Here is a 23,957-nt window from a genome sequence, read left to right on the forward strand (position 1 = left end):
CTGTCCCAAGAGTAGGATGCAAAAAAGGAACGCATCCTATCCCAATCTGCTGACTTGTAGTGCCAAACACGGTAGGTGGTCTGCGACGTTGGCGTCGGATAGGCACTACACTGCTGATCAGGCAATGGTCGGACGTTCCGAGAGGGGCGTCGACAAAGACCTGGTAAACATTGGGATGTGTAGTCAGCAGAAGGTCCTTATTGGACGGCATGTGGCTATCCACATCCGGGAGCCGCGTTGGCAACTCAACCAATTGAGACAGACCATACGAAAAATGCAAAATTAAGCACAGATCGCCCTGTGTAGTCTGTGGTACGTGATCGAGCCATTCGGCATTGTGCCCTTTGAAATCACCCAAGACTACAATTTCAGCGGAGGGGATCTGTGCAGTCGTCAATGCCGCTTGAACACAGCCCATGAGATGATCGGTTTCTGCGTTACCACTATGGGACCTGTAGACACACGCATGCGGACGCGGTCCTCTAAATCTACGCGGAGCCAGAGAGTAGACAGGTCCCTACCCTCAAAATTGCCGAGACGGCGACAGTAGATATCCTCCCTAACGTACACACATACCCCGGTATGAGGTAAAAAATTGTGCTCAATTTTGTACCCGGGGTACGTTAAATATGACATATCGCTAGGTCGAGATATCTGCGTCTCCGTAAGGAAACATAAGGCCGGCTGCGCCGTCTCAAGGTGGTGGTGGACGGCGTTTTAACTGGATTGAATTATACTGTAAAAGTTATTGCAAAAGTCCACGTTAGGGGGCAAATACTACATTATTTGGACAAATATTTGAATAGTTATGCCGATATTATGTTGTAGTCCGGGTCTCTGTTCTAAAGGCACGGGCGCGCGAGCGGTCGGGCGATTGCGGGCGGGGTGTGGGGAAAGTTTAATGAAACTTCATATATATAGCTAAATAATTTTACCCTAAAATCCTACTAATATGATAAATAGGAATTGAGAAACCAAAAATTCCATGCGGCACAACAATTTGCATTCGTCACCTTGAGACATATGATGTTAAGTCTCATTTGCCCAGTAATTTCACCAGCTGCGGCGTCTTTCAGGCCGAAACACAGTCATGTTTACACATTCCTGCTTCACGGCAGAAATAGGCGCCATTATGGTACCGTTGCTTTTGGATTTTCGACTATTGGTTTCTTACATGTGTCTATTTAAAGAATGAAAATACTTGATTAATTTACAGGAATATATGACATGCGTACCTATTTTAAAGAGACGTAGGTACATCTTACTGAAAGGAAAACTGTGCAGTACTCAATAACATGTGTTGTTATATAAAAAGCTTGAATAAGGCAACTTGTGGCTCATGTAGGATATAGAGATAAGCAAGAAATAATTCCAGTTTACAAGTGGAAACATACAAAACCGACACATAATATATTTGATCCCTGCTTTCTTAAAGTGGCGTGATATTATAAAAAGCCGCGTTATCACCCGAAGATAAGTGATTTTCATAACAAAGTTATAAGGTCATATGCTGGTAGTGTCTCTGAATACAGTGATTATAATATATATGTTATCGTACTGCCAACAATCAAGTTTATTTCTAACTGGAACTCCGCAGATACACTATCGTTTCAATCAGAGCTCAAACTGTTTATTCAACGGTACAATAGTATTTTTCTTAAAATAAAACTTGTTTAAAAATGCACAGATTAATAATAGCTCTAGTATTTCTTGTAAGTTTTTCCTTCGTAGCAGCAGTGCCTTTAAATGGTAAGTGATTTTATCTCATCAGGATTCCCAGTATCTTTTATGGTAACAAAGAGAATACGTGGCAAGCAATAAGTACATTAACTAATTAATATTTACTCCATCGGAATCATTTATTACATCTCCATTTTTGAGTCCCAAAAATATTTTAGACGCAGACGAAGACATAAAGCAAGTCGTATCAGACTTGAACACGAATCGAACCCGCGACCCTTTGCAAACTTTAAATATGAAGTACATAAGTAGGTGGGTAGTTAGGTGTCTTTTATATTATATCACTTTCCTTTAAATAAAGCCATTCTCATTCTTTTTTATGAGCCTAACTCCAGTAGAACTGAAGCGAAACCTTGAACTTGAGAGATGGGTTATCTATTGGAATTAATATATTTAATAATCATAGAAATTCTCGAATAATCTTTAATTGTAATGTGTAATTGTAATAATACATATTTTATTGTGTGTTTAATAATATAGGTACGTCAAAATATGTATTAGGTAAACTTGCAATTTTATAATACATAAAGTTATTTATGTATGAAAGAACAGGGGTACCTTGATGCGATTGCCTCTAAGTGTCTTCCATGCCTTGTAAAAGAATTGTATATAATTCTATTACATGGATATGTCCTTTTTTTTAGCTAAACATTAGTACAGGTTGCTATATTTTATAAAATAATAAAATCATTTTTAAAGTCGACTTTAAACCTTTTACATATTATTAGATATAATCTACCATATAAAATATAATCGGGAGTTTATTAGGTACTTACATGAATGTTCTACTAATAATAAACTTTTTGAAGATTACATATCTATTAATAATTAACTTAATAACAAAATTATGGTTAACATACTAAAAGAAGATACCTAATAAAGCTGTTAGTTCTGCCTACTGCTCATCAAAACAAAAATATTTTATCTTATGATAACATAATAATTATGCGTAGGTTACTTAAGCGTAAGATACTTGTAATAAAATTGCTACTAATATTGAGAAAATTCCAGCTATATAAATGTAAATAATATACATAGCTCTACTGAATTTCTTCTTTGGGCAATATAGTCGAGCGATTCATTCAATTTACCATCAAACCTAATCACACAATATGTCAATAACAACAATCATACTTGAAGATACTTTTACTACCTTTCGTGTTTCAGGACTGAACATCCCGTCAGAGTGCAATGACAACGCTTCCTTCGCCGACTGTGAACTCATAGTGCGCAGCAAGTTCTGCCAACACCGTTACTATTCTACGTAAGTTTATCTTTTAAAGCCAGGTTCATATAATATAACAACGACAGGGAAGGAAAGTTATGAAACGAAAGACAGGGTAGGTCTTTAACTAGCATTTGTTCGCCGTCTTCTTTCTTTGTAGGCTAACATAGCGCTCGATGTCGTGTCTCACTCAATCTCAACTCATATGACTTAGGGCACGCGATCTCGATTCATAAGACAACGCTACAATGCAAATCAGACTTTAGTAACTAAATGGTGTTCTATGTAGTATATGTATACAGTCTCAAGTCATTGAATGGTGTTCTATGTAGTATATGTATACAGTCTCAAGTCATTGAATGGTGTTCTATGTAGTATATGCATGCAGTCTCAAGTCATTGAATGGTGTTCTATGTACTATATGCATGCAGTCTCAAGTCATTGAATGGTGTTCTATGTACTATATGCATGCAGTCTCAAGTCATTGAATGGTGTTCTATGTACTATATGCATGCAGTCTCAAGTCATTGAATGGTGTTCTATGTAGTATATGCATACAGTCTCAAGTCATTGAATGGTGTTCTATGTAGTATATGCATACAGTCTCAAGTCATTGAATGGTGTTCTATGTACTATATGCATGCAGTCTCAAGTCATTGAATGGTGTTCTATGTAGTATATGCATACAGTCTCAAGTCATTGAATGGTGTTCTATGTACTATATGCATGCAGTCTCAAGTCATTGAATGGTGTTCTATGTAGTGTATGCATACAGTCTCAAGTCATTGAATGGTGTTCTATGTAGTATATGTATACAGTCTCAAGTCATAGAATGGTGTTCTATGTAGTATATGCATATAGTCTCAAGTCATTGAATGGTGTTCTATGTACTATATGCATGCAGTCTCAAGTCATTGAATGGTGTTCTATGTAGTATATGCATACAGTCTCAAGTCATTGAATGGTGTTCTATGTACTATATGCATGCAGTCTCAAGTCATTGAATGGTGTTCTATGTAGTATATGCATACAGTCTCAAGTCATTGAATGGTGTTCTATGTAGTATATGTATACAGTCTCAAGTCATAGAATGGTGTTCTATGTAGTATATGCATATAGTCTCAAGTCATTGAATGGTGTTCTATGTAGTATATGTATACAGTCTCAAGTCATTGAATGGTGTTCTATGGAGTATATGCATGCAGTCTCAAGTCATTGAATGGTGTTCTATGTAGTATATGCATGCAGTCTCAAGTCATTGAATGGTGTTCTATGTAGTATATGCATACAGTCTCAAGTCATTGAATGGTGTTCTATGTACTATATGCATGCAGTCTCAAGTCATTGAATGGTGTTCTATGTAGTATATGCATACAGTCTCAAGTCATTGAATGGTGTTCTATGTAGTATATGTATACAGTCTCAAGTCATAGAATGGTGTTCTATGTAGTATATGCATATAGTCTCAAGTCATTGAATGGTGTTCTATGTAGTATATGTATACAGTCTCAAGTCATTGAATGGTGTTCTATGGAGTATATGCATACAGTCTCAAGTCATTGAATGGTGTTCTATGTAGTATATGCATACAGTCTCATTTCACTGAATTTCTATGAAGTATATTTTAGGCAGTTTTCATTCAGCTGTGTTTCGAGCGCGCTTTGAATACAACGCCAAGCAATGCCAATTCCGTAGTCATCTGGACGGCAAAGCCAAATTAGCTTCGAAAGAAGCTGGGCGTCATAAATAGAGCTCGGCAATAATTCAAGCCGGCCCAAATTCTAGCACTCTGCAAAGCGCAGGTCCGATCACAAATGGATTATTGCTGTCATCTCTGGCCTGGCGCACTACAGTATCAGCTCGAACCATTTGACCGAATTGTCAAGGACCCAGTGCTCTGTGAACGTCTCGATCACGTGGCGTGGCGAGGAGATGTCGCTTCATTGTGTGTCTTCTACCGCATTTATCACGGAGAGTGTTCCGAAGAGCTTTTTCACCTGATTCCTGCCGCCAAATTCTACCTTCGCACGACACACCACAAATAAGGATATCATCCCCACCATCAGGATGTGTGGAGGGTTCCTCCACAGTGCGATTTTCAAGGAACTTTCTTCCACGTACAACAAAAGCTTCCTTCTGCGGTTTTTCTGCAACGATACGACGTGGGTACCTTCAAACAAAGCACGTGCACCTTCCTTAAAGGCCGCAACGCTCCTGTGATTCCTGTGGTGTTGCAAGAGAATGTAGGCGGCGGTGTAACACCTAGTGTTAGGCAATCTTAACACGGTGACCCGTACGCTCGTTTCTCCTCCTATTCCTATTTGACATCTCTCAAAATTTTATCATGTAGTAGCTTAGCTGTAAGTTTTCCAAAAATAATACATAGTATATGTATTTAATTCTTTAATTTTTCCATCTAACCAGGTTTTGTTGTAAGTCATGCATGAACGCTGGCCATATTGATCCGACATCAATATTTGAAGAAAGGGTGGAGGACAGAGATGTTTCAGGACTGAACATCCCGTCAGAGTGCAATGACAACGCTTCCTTCGCCGACTGTGAACTCATAGTGCGCAGCAATTTCTGCCAACACCGTTTCTATTCTACGTAAGTTTATCTTTTAAAGCCAGGTTCATATAATATAACAACGACAGGGAAGGAAAGTTATGGAACGAAAGACAGGGTAGGTCTTTAACTAGCATTTGTTCGCCGTCTTCTTTCTTTGTAGGCTAACATAGCGCTCGATGTCGTGTCTCACTCAATCTCAACTCATATGACTTAGGGCACGCGATCTCGATTCATAAGACAACGTTACAATGCAAATCAGACTTTAGTAACTAAATGGTGTTCTATGTAGTATATGTATACAGTCTCAAGTCATTGAATGGTGTTCTATGTAGTATATGTATACAGTCTCAAGTCATTGAATGGTGTTCTATGTAGTATATGCATGCAGTCTCAAGTCATTGAATGGTGTTCTATGTACTATATGCATGCAGTCTCAAGTCATTGAATGGTGTTCTATGTACTTTATGCATGCAGTCTCAAGTCATTGAATGGTGTTCTATGTACTATATGCATGCAGTCTCAAGTCATTGAATGGTGTTCTATGTAGTATATGCATACAGTCTCAAGTCATTGAATGGTGTTCTATGTAGTATATGCATACAGTCTCAAGTCATTGAATGGTGTTCTATGTACTATATGCATGCAGTCTCAAGTCATTGAATGGTGTTCTATGTAGTATATGCATACAGTCTCAAGTCATTGAATGGTGTTCTATGTAGTATATGTATACAGTCTCAAGTCATTGAATGGTGTTCTATGTAGTATATGCATACAGTCTCAAGTCATTGAATGGTGTTCTATGTAGTATATGCATACAGTCTCATTTCACTGAATGGCGTTCTATGTAGTATATGCATACAGTCTCATTTCACTTAATGGCGTTCTATGAAGTATATTTTAGGCAGTTTTCATTCAGCTGTGTTTCGAGCGCGCTTTGAATACAACGCCAAGTAATGCCATTTCCGTAGTCATCTGGACGGCAAAGCCAAATTAGCTTCGAAAGAAGCTGGGCGTCATAAATAGAGCTCGGCAATAATTCAAGCCGGCCCAAATTCTAGCACTCTGCAAAGCGCAGGTCCGATCACAAATGGATTATTGCTGTCATCTCTGGCCTGGCGCACTACAGTATCAGCTCGAACCATTTGACCGAATTGTCAAGGACCCAGTGCTCTGTGAACGTCTCGATCACGTGGCGTGGCGAGGAGATGTCGCTTCATTGTGTGTCTTCTACCGCATTTATCACGGGGAGTGTTCCGAAGAGCTTTTTCACCTGATTCCTGCCGCCAAATTCTACCTTCGCACGACACACCACAAATAAGGATATCATCCCCACCATCAGGATGTATGGAGGGTTCCTCCACAGTGCGATTTTCAAGGAACTTTCTTCCACGTACAACAAAAGCTTCCTTCTGCGGTTTTTCCGCAACGATACGACGTGGGTACCTTCAAACAAAGCACGTGCACCTTCCTTAAAGGCCGGCAACGCTCCTGTGATTCCTGTGGTGTTGCAAGAGAATGTAGGCGGCGGTGTAACACCTAGTGTTAGGCAATCTTAACACGGTGACCCGTACGCTCGTTTCTCCTCCTATTCCTATTTGACATCTCTCAAAATTTTATCATGTAGTAGCTTAGCTGTAAGTTTTCCAAAAATAATACATAGTATATGTATTTAATTCTTTAATTTTTCCATCTAACCAGATTTTGTTGTAAGTCATGCATGAACGCTGGCCGAAATTTGAAGAAAGGGACAGAGATCACTGGAAGTAACTTAGTTCCTGCGAATGACACTACACTAATATAAATTAAACCTTATATTAATTAACTTATGAGAAACAACTTAATACAGCATAAGAATGTACTTTGATTCACTTTTTGATCTTTTTAGATTATCTTTATTAGATATATTATCAATTTGATCTATGTCATGTTATTCACTAAATTATAATAATGTTAAATAACAATATGTATAATAATAATATTTAAGACTCACTACTACACGGTCACATTATCTCTGGACCTCGCTGGAACGTGAAGCTCCATCCCGTACCTCTTTCACCCCTGTTGCGTCAGTACGGTTTGCAGTTTCATGACCGTTAGGTGTACCTATGTCGTGATATGTTCGTGCTATAACTGCTTTGCTTTTGTTGTTAATAGTTCTGTAGTCTGTTAATTTATGTAAAAAAATATTTTTATACTTAATCCAGATTCATTCATTGATTTCCCATAATAATAATTATCAGCACACAACACACATTAACATCAATCTATAATACTGACAAAATAAATATTTTTTTAATAATTCGTAATAACAATATCCTAGTGATGCTTGTTTTGCACACCGCGACCGTAACAAACCAACGATGTGACGTCATGCAACAGGTACAGAGATATCCGGTAACCGGGTAGCAATCCATTGTCATTCTGTCAATTATATTATTCTCATAATTATATTTTACTGAAATAAAACAAAATAATGCTGTAACATAAATTTTATTTACATCCCAAATTTCACAGTTAGTATATAAAACAAAAAACGAAATTGAGTCGGGCCGATATAACCGCCCACGAAGTACAGTCAGCAACAAAAGCGAGGCAACACGCTCCACGTAACTGCACACAATTGTAGACCCAAAACCGTTCATTTGTAGCTTATAACTGAACTCTTGTTTATAAAATTTGTTTTAATATAACTTTAAAAAAATACTCGTCAGATTTAAATAACAACTCTGGGTTCATGCAATATCAATCGTCAATACAATATAAACTTGTCATAGAATATAAGTAGGCAAATTAGATCTGTCGACTACAATGACGTTCTATACATATAGACAAATCACGTCGCATAAAAACAAAGCCAAATATGGAACATGCCACAAATTACATCATAATAAGCTAAGATACTATACATTGCTGCCTTTACTCCAGTTGATTGAAATATCATTTGTCAATAAGCAGCAATGTAAAACATTTATTCAGTTCAGGTTTGATTCGGACAGTGACAGTTGACATACGACTAAGAAGAAAAGTGTGCTTACATTATCTTTAAGCACACTTTTGCCGTTCCGCTATCAGACTGCGAATGATACTTCCTTATGTGTGTATAGAACGTCATAGGTTGATGATGTATCACATTATTTGCTCTTGTAACCAAGCAATCAATTCATTTGTTTATCAACTGTCAACCACTGATGTTTGAACAACCAGTATGGTAATTAATGTTTCACTCTTTCGTAGTCTGAGAATTAACCGTTCAAATCTACTCGGTGGTAAGCCAAATATAACATTAGAAGCTTTCTTAATCAAGGAATGTGTTAATGATGCAATGATAACGAAGAACGGTTGGGAACATTTACTTAAAATAATCCGCAAGCAATGTGCGGAGGGGTATCGAATCATAAATAATTTAGGAACATAGATATTATACTCATTAGATATATAGAAATATAAAACATGACTAATATGCAATTGCTTAACAGACAGATCTGACACAGATATTGTTTGTGTACTGAATAGGTTAAAAGATGAACTTATATTCATTACATTTTGACATCATTCTGTTTTTATGAAAATGCTCATGGCAATAATCATTTTTTTAAATGTCGATAAAAAAGGAAAGTGCTAATAACCATTTTAAAGTTATAGCTTTATATTGGCACAAAACCAAATGCAAAACAGTAAGGAATACAACCCAATAAAACTTATTTCTAATTCCACCACAATGATAAAATTGCACTACATGGAAAATACTACAGAGACAAAAATAAATATTTTCCGATGCCGATAAATCACGAGAGGTCGAGTTGTTCTTCGACAATAACAATAGTGATGCGTTGCGCAAAGTTAATTTCCCCAAATGGTCTTACACATTTCAATGAGAATTTCTTGCAAGTTTTAATATTTGAAAACATTACAATATTTCATCGGGACAACATGCTGGTCCCGCCACCAAATTGGTTACGTAACCAAACGGACACCAGATGAGCAGCTCTTAATAGAGCGGCTTACATTAAATGTAACCAACTAAGTTGGTAGCGGCGACTGGTTGAGCTACCATGGTGTCACAATGAAATAATATAGCCCTTACTGTCATTCCTACATCAAATAAAACATAATCATTGATTTGGTAGCAAACAGTGATTGACACATCGGAACCACAGATCTGGACTCGAACTGATCGACACCAAGCCGAGGTATCACGATTAAGATGATTGCGGACTACGTCTGTACATAGTTCACAAAATGTAATTATAAATTTTAAAACAACATCATACAGCGTCTACTGTACACCGCTAAATACATCTTAAATACAAAATTTAAACTCGATACACAATATATGTACAGTAAATTATAATTTAAAACGTTTATAATATATTACATACTGTATAATTAATATGAAACCAGTGATTGAGTAAAACATCTGCTGGACACTGATACTGGTTACGTATATGTACACTCGGCTTTATGTAATAGACTCTTAATGTATGTGGGGGATACAGTACAGAGTCGTTTTAAGGTCGTCGTACACTTATACCATAGCGCTCTCGCATAATAGCAAAAGGAGCATTTGAATGATGATATTATAATATCAATAGCAAATAAAATATAGCTCGATGGTTCACCTCTTGCTATCCGTGTGGTACGCTCGCATGTAATGCGGTATAATGTGCAAAAACCCTAAACAAACACGGGGTAGCCAATCTCCGGCTACTTCCCTACCTCGAGCGAATGCTTGTGTACGCCATAAAATAACTTATCGGGTCTGTGAGCCCGTTATAATATCACAATACATGTTAACTAAAAGACACGCTAAACGCTCGCTTAACTCACCTATGAAACAATCAAAACAGAAATACAAATAATTACAAGCGCATGGATCGCGACGGCTATATTGTTGTTGTCTCAACTCAGCAAGGATAATAATAATAATATACATAAATTACGATTAACTACGTGTCACTAACATCTTTACATATATAAAGGGCGCCCTACACACTGGTCGGAATACACATATTGGAGAAACACGAACTATTAAGGACAAGCCAGCTTTATCATTCCAACAGCAGCAGTAATCACGTCCACGTCAAACCTTAGTTACATTTTTTATTAACAACAGTTTGTGCTGAAACTGGATCGTATGCGCCCAAGAACTAATCTAAATGCAACATCCACGTACTCGTAGTGTTCAAACTAAATATTTGCACCAATTATTTAGTCCCTCATCTCCAATGTTTCCCACGATAAGATAAAACGGGAATCATTGGAGATTAATTAACATATTTTTTATCTGTTTTTACAAGTACGAAAAGATCTTTATTCTGGACAGGCACAATCAACTCGCGAACTAACTTAGGATTATGGAAACGTTCATCTACTTTAACGGGTTATAAAAAAGTTAACAAAATTTTTTTAAGTGACAAATTGAATAATGTCCATACAAACATGTATTAAACTGTGGGTGTCGCGAGTGGGTGTCGCGAGTAGGTGTCGCGAGTGGGTGTCGCGAGTTGGTGTCGCCAGTTTCCGTCCACCCGCTCGTGAGTGGTATCAGCTGTCGTCCGCAGTCCGCTCAGTCCACCACCTCGGACACGATCTTCTCCATGTCCTGGTCCACCACGTCGTCGTCGTGCGGCGGCGGCGAGGCGGGCGGGCTCGGCGCCAGCAGCGCGGCGGCGGCGGGCAGGCGGGGCAGCGGCGCGGGGCCGGGCGCGGCCGCTAACTTGAACGGCTCGTCCAGATCTTCGAGGCCGGCGGGCACCGGCAACTTGGCCAGCTCCTCTTGTAGCTTCACATAGTGCCGCTGCAATCAAATTGTTTACTTGAAAACTAAGCAAATAAAACAAAACTAATAGTGTGCTAACTAATAGTATGCTAGCTACCAGTGTACTAACTAAGAGTGTGCTAACTAATAGTGTGCTAACTAATTTGTTAGCTAACAGTGGACTAACTAATAGTGTGCTAACTAAGAGTGTGCTAACTAATAGTGTGCTAGCTAACAGTGTACTAACTAAGAATGTGCTAACTAATAGTGTGCTAGCTAACAGTGTACTAACTAATAGTGTACAAACTAAGAGTGTGCTAACTAATAGTGTGCTAGCTAACAGTGTACTTACTAATAGTGTACTAACTAAGAGTGTGCTCACTAATAGTGTGGTAGCTAACAGTGTACTAACTAATAGTGTACTTACTAAGAGTGTGCTAACTAATAGTGTGCTAGCTAACAGTGTACTAACTAATAGTGTGCTAACTAATTTGTTAGCTAACAGTGGACTAACTAATAGTGTACTAACTAATAGTGTACTAACTAATAGTGTGCTAGCTAACAGTGTGCTAGCTAACAGTGTACTAACTAATAGTGTGCTAACTAATAGTGTACTAACTTATTGTGTACTTACTAATTGTGTGATTGGAATGGTTACTAGTTATTGTTTTAATATTCCTCATTTATTTTCATTACATGCAGAAATAATCGTGTTTGTGCTAATTATAATCGAACAACCGAATTTTAATTCGAACTCTGGAAACTCAACGAGAAAATTTTATTGATATACATGTTCTCAAAACTAAAAAATAATGAGTTGTGATAAACCAGAAACGAGTTATGACTTGACCGTTTTGAATAAGTCTGAAGGATGTACTGGTAAAATGGCAGGTTGAGTGCTCACCTTGAGTGCGCACAGGTTGTGATTGATGGTTCGGTGTGTCCGCTCGTCCCCGCTCTGCCCCTCGAGATCAGTGATCCAGTTCGCAACGGTTTGCATTATCTCGTTCCGTTTTATCCAAAAGTGAGTCTGTATAACCTGCAGGAACAAACAACTTCGATTAAGCAAATTACTTCATAATTTATCTCGAGTAAACTGAACAAGGTCTTAACAAAGTGCAACTACACAATATGAGACTTCAGAATCTAAAAATTACATCATAATCATATTTTGTCATCCCGCAGTGTCTATAAATTTTGATTCAAATAAATTTTGGCATATTTCTGTTTATAATTTGTTACTCCATAATAAAGACTCATATGGTAAAAAGCTTTTAGTTTCCTTATTTGAAAAGATATGCTGATATTGAAGAACACGGTTTATTAGTTTTTAGTTAGTTACGGAACAATCACCTGGTCACACTTTACATCCTGTATAACTGAATAAAGTCCTCGAATGGCTACCACGGAAAACGCAGTGTTGGCAGCCCCAGAGAGATGGACTGACGATCTAGTCAAGATTGCATACATTGCTGGAATACATTGGATGAGGGCATCGCAGGACCGATCGGCGTGGAGATCTTTGGGGCAGGCCTTTGTCCAATAGTGGACGTCTTCCGGCTGATGATCATGATGATGAAATGAATAGAATATAGTAATGAATAATAAATAACTAGAGAGGAAGTACCTCCCGGAAGCAGGGCTCGGGCGAGCGCAGCTGGTCGAGCATGGCCCAGCGCACGCACGCCTGGTAGATGTTGGAGTTGTACTCGAGCGAGGCCAAGGTGCCCACGCACGTGCCGCGGCTGCGCTCGTACCCCGGCTCGTTGAAGTACGGCTCAGGCACCAGGATCAGCGACTGGATCGACACCAGCACCTGGACATACAAACATCATATCAAAATCACTTTATGGTACATTTAGTGCTCGACCGACGGTCAGAGCTGATATCGGTCGAGCCTAACGCGTATCATACGCGCTGACCATGTTGCGTAGTGCTCAGCTGACAGCAAACTTGATTGCGGGCCCGTGATCAGGACCTGCCAATGGAAACCAGTGAACAGCCTGCTGACAATCACACCACCTATATACATATATACAGGATGTAATCGTTAATTGTGACCAGGCGATTATTCTGTAACTATGACAGAATAAAAAAAAATAACTGATTGCCTAATCAGTAAAATGACATCAATAACTTTTTTTTAAATCAAACGGGAAATATCCAAAACACTTACACACATTTGGTATGGGATAAGTAGAAAGGTTTTAGTTTCCTTTTTTTAAGGTTAACGATAATACCCTGTATTTTCAACTCCTAGGAGCTATAAAGTCGACTCCAATTCGGATTAACACACATACGAGTCCAGAGGGCATACCATCAACTTTTAATAAGCGATGCGATTCCGATGCAGTTCAGTTTAGGTACCTAAACTGAATCACTAAAATTCGTACCATGAACTGCCTTTTACTGAATGGCGCTTAGATCGCTTATGAAGAATGAACGAAATAAATTTGTCTGTGGTCCGCGGTGAGAGAAAGAGATGACGCTCTACAGTCGTTGCATAAGTTTGTTTCTCTTACTCGAACCATATGCGTTGCGTTTCGAAACCTAAAATGATATGATTTTAGAGGTTTTTTTTGCGTAGAAAATACTACAAATACATTTTAAAATTGCGCTTTATAACGTCAAATTATAAACCATTAAGCCCTTTTTTGTAGTTATTAAATATCAGTAATATAAATAAATATTGTTCTTTGAATTACTAATTAAATATTTGCTTAGCTGTTTTCGTAAAAATAACGAGTTATGAACGCACCTCCATTGATGTTTGATTTGACAGCACGATAGAGTTCATTTTTTTTAATTCGTTCTTGCGAACAGGCTATAGCCCGGGCCCTTACTGCATCGTCTGTAACCAAAAATGAAAATACAAAATTTTCATTTTTGGTCATCGCATCTTTCATCAATAAAATTTTCCATTTCTATATGTTTTCCCTATTTTTCAAAGTTATTAACAACACGATGATTCACTTTCCTCTAAGTAGTAACTTTTTTCGAATCGCTCACTTTGACACATAAGCTATCCAGTTTATGTTGAAATATTACCTCATGTACGAATGAATGAACGAACTAAATCAGTTTGCGATTCACTTGATATATTTTTTGACATCCAATTGACATCACTGCGATTTAATCAGTTGATTTGGCGTCAGCCTAAATTAGATAGCTCTAATCAGGTCGTGGTACGAAATAGCAAAGCAGGTCATTTTAGGTTGTCAATTGAATCGCAATAAGAGTTCATTGCAGGCCCGCAGAGTCCGAATAGTGTTTGTCTCCTCACACAATCACTGAAGCAACAATGAAATATTTGTTTCGGGTTGCACTACTGATTGGTAGATTGTCGGTCGCACATGTTCAGATAGTGAGGATGATATTTTAGTTTGTCGCCTATGGGTTCTAGTGCAGAAATCGCATCAAACATCTCTTCAGACGTCACCAGACGGTGACCAGAGAGGCGAGAGTACCTTCATAATGTCCAGGCGGTCGGTGTCGGTGCGCACGAACACGGAGGAGGAGTACGAGAGCGGCAGGCTGGTGGCCAGGGTGGCCGCCTCCTGCGCCAGGCGCTTCATGCGCGCCGGGTGCGAGCGCTGGCCCGCCGCGCGCACCGTGCCCTCGAAGTGGTACGGCACCGTGAACTTGAACCCGCCCTCCCCGTCCTCCGATATCATCTCGAATGTTTCTGCGGCACCCGACAATATCAATAACAAGACACATCACACACGATAACGCATTTCTTTTATGAAAATAAGGGACGGGACGAGGAAGACGTTCAGCTGATGGTAATTGATACGCCCTGCCCGTTACAATGCAGTGCCGCTCAGGATTCTTGAAAAACCCAAAATCTCCGAGCGGCACTACAATTGCGCTCGTCACCTTGAAACGTAAGATGTTAAGTCTCATTCCCCCAGGTATTTCACTGGCTAAGGCACCCTTCAGACCGAATCACAATAATGCTTACTCATTACTGCTTCACAGCAGAAAAAGGCGCCGTTGTGGTTCCCATAATCTAGCCGGCATCCTGTGCAAAGGAGCCTCCCACTATGTATGAGAATGTAGTGTTATAGTACTCACCAAACTGCATGGTGCGCATCAGTTCGATATACCTCGCCTCCCGACTCGCCCCGTATATGGACCGCGCTAGTCCCACATTGTCGGATTCGTTTTCTGAACGACACATTAACGCAGATGTTACCTGAAATCAGTATTCATATAATGCAATCTCCAACAGAATGCTAAGTTCACTCCAAAAGCCATGCCCTCTACAGGGTATCATCCCGAGACCATGCTTGATTTATAAATAATATATAGGGTGTATGATACGAGCTATATATACGTACTTATATATTAACTTATACATAACATCAAAATAAACATTCAAATTAACATCTTATTTAATGGCAGTAATGTTCGAAGTCACGAGCGAGTCGGACGCGAACTCGAGGCAAGAACATTTTGTATCAGCAGTTTAGTCATTATTTAGCAAAATGATATAAAACGTCGAGTTGGTTACACAATTTTATTAATTTAAATAAGTACTTATCTCAAATACGACAGTCCATCAACATCTCATTTTAAGTTTGGATAATATGCTGTTATTTACAGTTTTCCACTGACCCCTATCATTGCGTGGCGTTGTATTCAAAGCGCGGTCGAAACACAACTGTATGAAAACTCTGCCTAATAGACGCGTTTATTGTAAGTCAATGTTGTAGCTGTATGATTTATAAATAGAGACGGGTTATCACAAAAGGATTAGATACCTGAATGTCAGCTATGAGCGAAGCGAGTCCCTCATCCTCTTCCGATAAGTCAGAGTTACTCGATGTACTGAATCTTTGGCTATACGTCATCTTTCCAAATATGTTCTTTTTGCTCATTCTGTAACATGCAATCAAATGATGGTTGGTTGGAATGGTGGCACGACAAATCGATGTGATAGGCCTGATAGGTTATGTGGTAGCCTGTCAAATCAAATCAAAATCACTATTCATATAGGTCAAAAGTTTTCTTTTCTTTTTATATCAACCGCCACTTCGAAAACGGTTGAGCTTTAATGAAAAGTCACAAGAAGCTCATTCCCACTCTTTTAAATCAACATTTACAGCTTCATCTTTTTACAAATCATTTACAGCAACAAATATACTCAAACGTCAAATACTCAACGCCTAACACAAGTCAAAAAAAGAAAATGTAAAGGATTACAGAAAATCAAGAGTTATTGAGTACAGTAGATGCATCAATCCACACACATCGTAAATAGATAAAGGTATTTTGCGAGCATTTTATTATGACAAAAGATATTATGGAGTTTGTTTATGTGAATTAGTGACAATTTTTGTTCACTTCAAATAATACAGTATCATGACTGCTCCGGAAATAAATGGCACTCTGAGGGAGAAAAGAGCTTTAACAGTATTCCTTTTTTAGTTTTTTTTATTTCTTGTATATTTATATTAAGCGATAATTTTTTAATATCTTATCAATATATAAAATGGCAACATAAAAATCGTACCGTGATCAACCACGATCAGAAAGTGATGTTCCTGTCACACTGCGACTTATTATAAGTTAGTATGTCTCACTAGTGTGTAATAACGCCAGCGCTCATACTCTAACACAGCAGTATAAAAGCTTTTTGATCATGGAATAGAAATACGTACAAAAGCAGTAGAACCCCAGAGAAACACAAACATTTACTGCAACTAATGCTTTTCATTGTTTGTGTATTTAAAGTGCCGGCCCCACTGGGGGTCAGAGTTCCGATTTCTGCGTTCACTGTCACGCACACGTACAGCGCGATGTGGCGCGACATGTCCAGCACTACACACACACACACACTGGCCACTGGGGCCTACCTGAGCTTGGCCGCGTACGAGTTGGTGGTGCGGCTCATGCTGGCGAGCAGCGCGGGCAGCTTGCGCACGGCGGGCGCCAGGCGGCGGCAGCGGGCCGCGTGCAGCGCCCGCGCCGCGCGGAGCACGCACACGTACAGCGCGATGTGGCGCGACATGTCCAGCACTACACACACACACACACTGGCCACTGGGGCCTACCTGAGCTTGGCCGCGTACGAGTTGGTGGTGCGGCTCATGCTGGCGAGCAGCGCGGGCAGCTTGCGCACGGCGGGCGCCAGGCGGCGGCAGCGGGCCGCGTGCAGCGCCCGCGCCGCGCGGAGCACGCACACGTACAGCGCGATGTGGCGCGACATGTCCAGCACTACACACACACACACACTGGCCACTGGGGCCTACCTGAGCTTGGCCGCGTACGAGTTGGTGGTGCGGCTCATGCTGGCGAGCAGCGCGGGCAGCTTGCGCACGGCGGGCGCCAGGCGGCGGCAGCGGGCCGCGTGCAGCGCCCGCGCCGCGCGGAGCACGCACACGTACAGCGCGATGTGGCGCGACATGTCCAGCACTACACACACACACACACTGGCCACTGGGGCCTACCTGAGCTTGGCCGCGTACGAGTTGGTGGTGCGGCTCATGCTGGCGAGCAGCGCGGGCAGCTTGCGCACGGCGGGCGCCAGGCGGCGGCAGCGGGCCGCGTGCAGCGCCCGCGCCGCGCGGAGCACGCACACGTACAGCGCGATGTGGCGCGACATGTCCAGCACTACACACACACACACACTGGCCACTGGGGCCTACCTGAGCTTGGCCGCGTACGAGTTGGTGGTGCGGCTCATGCTGGCGAGCAGCGCGGGCAGCTTGCGCACGGCGGGCGCCAGGCGGCGGCAGCGGGCCGCGTGCAGCGCCCGCGCCGCGCGGAGCACGCACACGTACAGCGCGATGTGGCGCGACATGTCCAGCACTACACACACACACACACTGGCCACTGGGGCCTACCTGAGCTTGGCCGCGTACGAGTTGGTGGTGCGGCTCATGCTGGCGAGCAGCGCGGGCAGCTTGCGCACGGCGGGCGCCAGGCGGCGGCAGCGGGCCGCGTGCAGCGCCCGCGCCGCGCGGAGCACGCACACGTACAGCGCGATGTGGCGCGACATGTCCAGCACTACACACACACACACACTGGCCACTGGGGCCTACCTGAGCTTGGCCGCGTACGAGTTGGTGGTGCGGCTCATGCTGGCGAGCAGCGCGGGCAGCTTGCGCACGGCGGGCGCCAGGCGGCGGCAGCGGGCCGCGTGCAGCGCCCGCGCCGCGCGGAGCACGCACACGTACAGCGCGATGTGGCGCGACATGTCCAGCACTACACACACACACACACTGGCCACTGGGGCCTACCTGAGCTTGGCCGCGTACGAGTTGGTGGTGCGGCTCATGCTGGCGAGCAGCGCGGGCAGCTTGCGCACGGCGGGCGCCAGGCGGCGGCAGCGGGCCGCGTGCAGCGCCCGCGCCGCGCGGAGCACGCACACGTACAGCGCGATGTGGCGCGACATGTCCAGCACTACACACACACACACACTGGCCACTGGGGCCTACCTGAGCTTGGCCGCGTACGAGTTGGTGGTGCGGCTCATGCTGGCGAGCAGCGCGGGCAGCTTGCGCACGGCGGGCGCCAGGCGGCGGCAGCGGGCCGCGTGCAGCGCCCGCGCCGCGCGGAGCACGCACACGTACAGCGCGATGTGGCGCGACATGTCCAGCACTACACACACACACACACTGGCCACTGGGGCCTACCTGAGCTTGGCCGCGTACGAGTTGGTGGTGCGGCTCATGCTGGCGAGCAGCGCGGGCAGCTTGCGCACGGCGGGCGCCAGGCGGCGGCAGCGGGCCGCGTGCAGCGCCCGCGCCGCGCGGAGCACGCACACGTACAGCGCGATGTGGCGCGACATGTCCAGCACTACACACACACACACACTGGCCACTGGGGCCTACCTGAGCTTGGCCGCGTACGAGTTGGTGGTGCGGCTGCGTTGTGATTAACAGTCTTAATTTGTTTTTGGGACCTACTACTGAATAAGTAGTAATTTATCTTTACCTAGATATGATGAAAATGTCAATGTCCGTTCACTTCGAAGAATTGATTTTTCTTATTATAATGTACCTTTACTTTGTCTTTTCATAGAAAGTGCCATATTGATATGTAGGATACTGTTCTTTTAAGACTTCATGGTACCTGATTACTAAATTAAGTCTACTTCGTCTAACCTGTTTTTTTATGATGGTCACCCTTACATTTACAATAATTATAAATGTCGAAAATACAGCAATTGAACAAGTTGCCAATTTGCCCAAGACATATTTCATAACAGCGAGTATTGACGGACATTGACGACCGATATAGCCGAATGGCTAGTGACCCTGACTACTAAGCTAGAGGTCCTGGGTTCGAATCCCGGTAGGTGCAATCATTTATATGATGAATAATGAATGTTTGTTTCCGAGTCATGGATGTTTATTTGTATTTATGTATGTTTAAGTAAGTATATTATATTAAATATATCATTGACTTGCGCACATAGTACAGGCTATGCCAGTTTGGGGCAAGATAATTTGTGTAAGAGTGTGTCAATATTATTATTATTATTGTAAACTAATGACGCCGTATGTAAAACGAAAAATAATGCGTTTTTGCCAAGGTATAATAATCATTGTATTTTTGATATATTGTAAAAATATCTTGTACCTTTTGCATCATATTATTTTTAGTATTTTTAGTAAATAGTGATCAAGTTTGGATTTTGGTAACAAACAAAACGTAACATAAATAAATATTTTGATATAAAAATGTTTTCACTTTTCAGCCAGTTGGCTGTGACATGATGATTGGATCAAACGCTAAAGAAGACAAATGCAGGCAATGCAGAGGTAACGGCACCCATTGTCACACCAGCACAGGAATCATCGACTCAAATGATCTCAGGAAAGGTAAATTAAAATATTTTCTTCCGGCTACGGTATTCGCTGTTATTATCTACAGAGAAATTGTTCTCTTTATTCGTGCAGACATTATCTACAATTTAGTCACTAAGAGCGCGTATTCGATCTGCGATGATAATTCCATGTTTTTGAGAGTCTTTCCAGAGCCTAAGTTAGAGTTTAAGTTTTAATTTAGGGAACTACAGAGTAAAATTATAATTTTTAATAACAGTTTTCTTAAACAGAAGGCAATTTCTTCGAAGCATTTCAATTTGCTATATTGATTTATTTTCAGCCTTTAATCCAGTGACACATAATTACATTACACACAATAACAGAAAAATGGCATTTATATATTAACAAAGCAATATTAAAAAAATACAAAATCGATTCACTTTAACTTTTTTTTACCAGAATTTGAATAGAAATATAACAAGAATATTTGTTGATGACACCAAATTATAGCTTCTATAATCTCTAGAATATCCGTAAACAACAACCCAATGAAAAGATGCAGCCATTTCACCTTCTGTAAAAAACAACCTATAGGGTTACCACGTTAACCAAGACTCGTGAATGAGAGTCACGGCTTGATCACTTGGCATTGTGTAGAGACGTCGCTTCATTGTCTTTATCACGGGGAGCGTTCCGAAGAGCTGTTTCACCAGAAAACTGCTGCCGAATTCCACTTCGCACGACATGCCACAAATTACGATACCATCCCATCCATCTGGATGTGTTGCGTTCCTTCACAGTGTCATTTTCAAGGAACTGTCTTTCACGTAAAAATTGAAATTTAGTTTAATCTGAAACGGAGTGTTCCGAAGAGCCGTTTCACCTGATTCCTGCCGTCAAATTCCACCTTCGCATGATACGCCACAAGTTAGGATATCATCCCCATCATCAGGATGTGTGGCGGTCCTCCACAGTGGGGTTTTCAAGAAGCTTTCTTCCACGTACAACAAAGCTGTAGAATGAGCTCCCTTGTGCGGTGTTACCGGGACCATACGACATGGGTACCTTCAAAAAAGTTCGTACACCTCTCTTATACTAAAGTGGCAATGGGCTGGACACATTTCTCAACTAACAGCTAGGTCATAGGTTCTCAACGTGCGCGATAATGCCCCCTTGTGGGCGTTTGATACTTTCGAGGGGGCAGTAGAAGACCCAGAGAATATTAGGGGGCACTGAGATGGCGCAGATGGGGCGTGGGTAGATTAAAAAATATAGTCTAAAAAGGCAAAAAAATACACGAAAATACTCTAGAAAAAAACATATACTAAAAGTGGGCGGTGAGCAAAATAAGGTTGAGAAACTATGAGCTAGGTGGACTATTTATACAGCACGTTAGGGACCTGTAAGAATGAGAAACGTGGGTAGACCTATAACGCATATAAGGTGCACCGCTGAAATTATACAAATTGGCGGAACTAACTAGCTGGAAACAGTAAAAAATGGAAAGAAATTAATAAACGTACATAGTTTATAAGGCAAATTATTTTAACTAACATAACAGAAAACAAATCATATTTGTATACTTATCTAAGTAACATACATACTCACTTAAAAAATGTAAAAAATTAAATGTAAAATTAAAATAAGGGTTATTGTTATTTTTATTACTATTAATTCAATATTTCCTTTTTATAAACCACAGGATATAACGACGTGCTCCTAATACCTGAAGGTGCCACAAGCATTGTGATTTATGAAGTAAGGGAGTCAAACAACTACCTCGGTAAGAGTTTATATTTTTATTTTAATAATAAGTTCCAGTGGGAGGATTCTTGCACTGCATGTTGGTTAGGTGTATATTACAGTCACAATACGGTAATAAAATAGTATTTAATGTTCATACTAGAGCGCCTGAATCAATGCACTCACACATACACACGATGTACACGACCGCTAAGCAATCTTTTACCAGTGGGAGGCTCCTTTGCACCGGATGCCGGCTAGATTATGGGTACCACAACGGCGCATATTTCTACTGTGAAGCAGTAATGTGTAAGCATTACTGTGTTTAGGGATGAAGGGCGCCGCCCGTAGCAAATAAAATAATTGTGCAAATGAGACTTGACAACTTATGTCTTAAGCGAATCACTACTGGCCTTCATTTTACATTCGTTTATTTATTGGCAACGTATTTTCTCTCAAATATAATGATATATTTATGTACAACTACAAATACCTTGTACAACTTCATTCTACGCCGATTTAGACTTGAGTTAGCGAAATAATTCATACTAAAATTCAAAGCTTCCGTGAAAAAAATAGTATATAATCTCATTGAATACTTCCAGCTATCAGAAGCAAGATCAAGGACAAATATTATTTAAACGGCGGATACCGCATCGACTTTCCGAGGAGTATTGTGATAGCTGGTACCCTGTGGCACTACGAGCGTTCGCCCCAAGGGTTTGCTGCGCCAGATAAGCTGACTACTCTCGGTCCCACCACAGAACCCTTGTATTTATCAGTAAGTTTAAATCTTTTATAGTGTAGGATAATATGGATAAACATTACGAGACTTTTATCTGTAAATAAATTTTCTGATATAGAAAAATGTTATTATTTTTGGTCCAAAGTCATCTAATACAGGAATAGGAGTACCAACTAGGATGGTCACTTGATGGCAAAGTAAGTAAAAATTCTGTAGTACATCTTCGTAATAAACAGGCGACGTGGGTAGAGAGGGGCGCTGCGGTGTGGGCTTTATTATAAATTAACTAGCTGACCCAGTAAACATTGTATTGCCATATAAAGTAACAAAAAATTCAATATTTTAAATTTTTGTGGTATAAAAAAATAGATGACGACCGATATTCAGACCTAACAAATATATCGTACTACAATAATTAATAAAATCAATTGCCATCTTATAACCCCATTGCGGATCTGTGGATGGAACAGAATAATATAAAAAAAGTGATTAAAAAACAGGGATTGATTATAGAAGGGTGAAAATATGAAGTTGTATGTATTTTTAACGCTGATAAGATAAAAATATAAATATTTGTCAGAAAAATAAAAAAATTATATTTAGGGGTCACCCTTATCATTTAGGGATATGAAAAAAAAATTGATGTTGGCCGATTTTCAGACCTACCCGATATACACACAAAACCAGTCGAGAGAAGATTATTGAAGATTATTTTGAATAGCTTGTTCGGTCATTTCTAACAGGCTAGCTTCGGATAACGATCAAAACAAACTATCGAACTTGCAAAAAGCCTTGTCAATAAAACAAATCTAAAGATTTAGTTTGTACTTGCAATTACAGTAGTATAGTAAGCAAAACGAGTAATACTGCCTATTCTTATAAGCACAATATTTTTTTAAACAGAACTAGCCGAATCACAAAAGCTTTGCTGACTAATCAAAACGCCTTTTAAAAACGCCCCCATGTCATATCGTCCAGGAAACATCATACAGGAAAGCTCATTCCTGTTTGGTTGAAAGTGGGAGAACGTATCTTGAAAACCATACAGCCATTGAGTCTTAAGATAAGGGTTTTACTAGTGCCGAAGAATCTGGTAACAATACAACCTTAAATTCGTGCCAAAATTTATAAGCTATGCTACTTAACGTACTTACCGCTCAGCCAACCGTCCAATGATGCATCCTACTTAAATTTCGGTATGTTTGTCAGACTCTTTAGTCGAAACTGCGAGGTATTTTTCGGTTGAAATTAGAATTTGGATTTGTCAGGTTATCTGATGGAATATAATTAAATTATAATATTTTTCTGTATGTTTTTGTGGGAGGCCTTTATCCAGCAGTGGACGTCTTCGGGCTGATGATGTATGATGTTTCTTTAGTCAAATATATACATTGTTAT

The 23,957-nt window shown here is 40.8% G+C and overlaps 2 protein-coding genes and 1 long non-coding RNA gene across 3 annotated transcripts in view; 2 read left to right on the plus strand and 1 right to left on the minus strand.

Moving 5' to 3' along the window:
- The first annotated feature begins 1,546 nt into the window (after positions 1-1,546).
- Positions 1,547-8,021, plus strand: LOC126966190 (uncharacterized). The gene is made up of 4 exons (XR_007729676.1): positions 1,547-1,749; positions 2,908-3,004; positions 5,390-5,572; positions 7,232-8,021. It is a non-coding gene; the product is annotated as an uncharacterized LOC126966190 (long non-coding RNA).
- Positions 8,022-9,540: 1,519 nt separating this feature from the next.
- The window catches only part of LOC126966157 (baculoviral IAP repeat-containing protein 6-like), a 312,407-nt gene continuing 297,990 nt past the window's right edge, over positions 9,541-23,957 (minus strand). The window contains exon 8 of the transcript XR_007729671.1: positions 9,541-11,040. The gene's annotated coding sequence lies outside the window, so the exon portion shown is untranslated. The remainder of the gene's footprint in view (positions 11,041-23,957) is intronic.
- The window catches only part of LOC126966103 (papilin-like), a 52,073-nt gene continuing 49,912 nt past the window's right edge, over positions 21,797-23,957 (plus strand). The window contains exons 1-2 of the mRNA XM_050809977.1: positions 21,797-21,854; positions 22,420-22,595. The gene's annotated coding sequence lies outside the window, so the exon portion shown is untranslated. The remainder of the gene's footprint in view (positions 21,855-22,419; positions 22,596-23,957) is intronic.

Source organism: Leptidea sinapis, chromosome 9 (genome assembly GCF_905404315.1).
Source record: "Leptidea sinapis chromosome 9, ilLepSina1.1, whole genome shotgun sequence".
NCBI lineage: Eukaryota > Metazoa > Arthropoda > Insecta > Lepidoptera > Pieridae > Leptidea > Leptidea sinapis.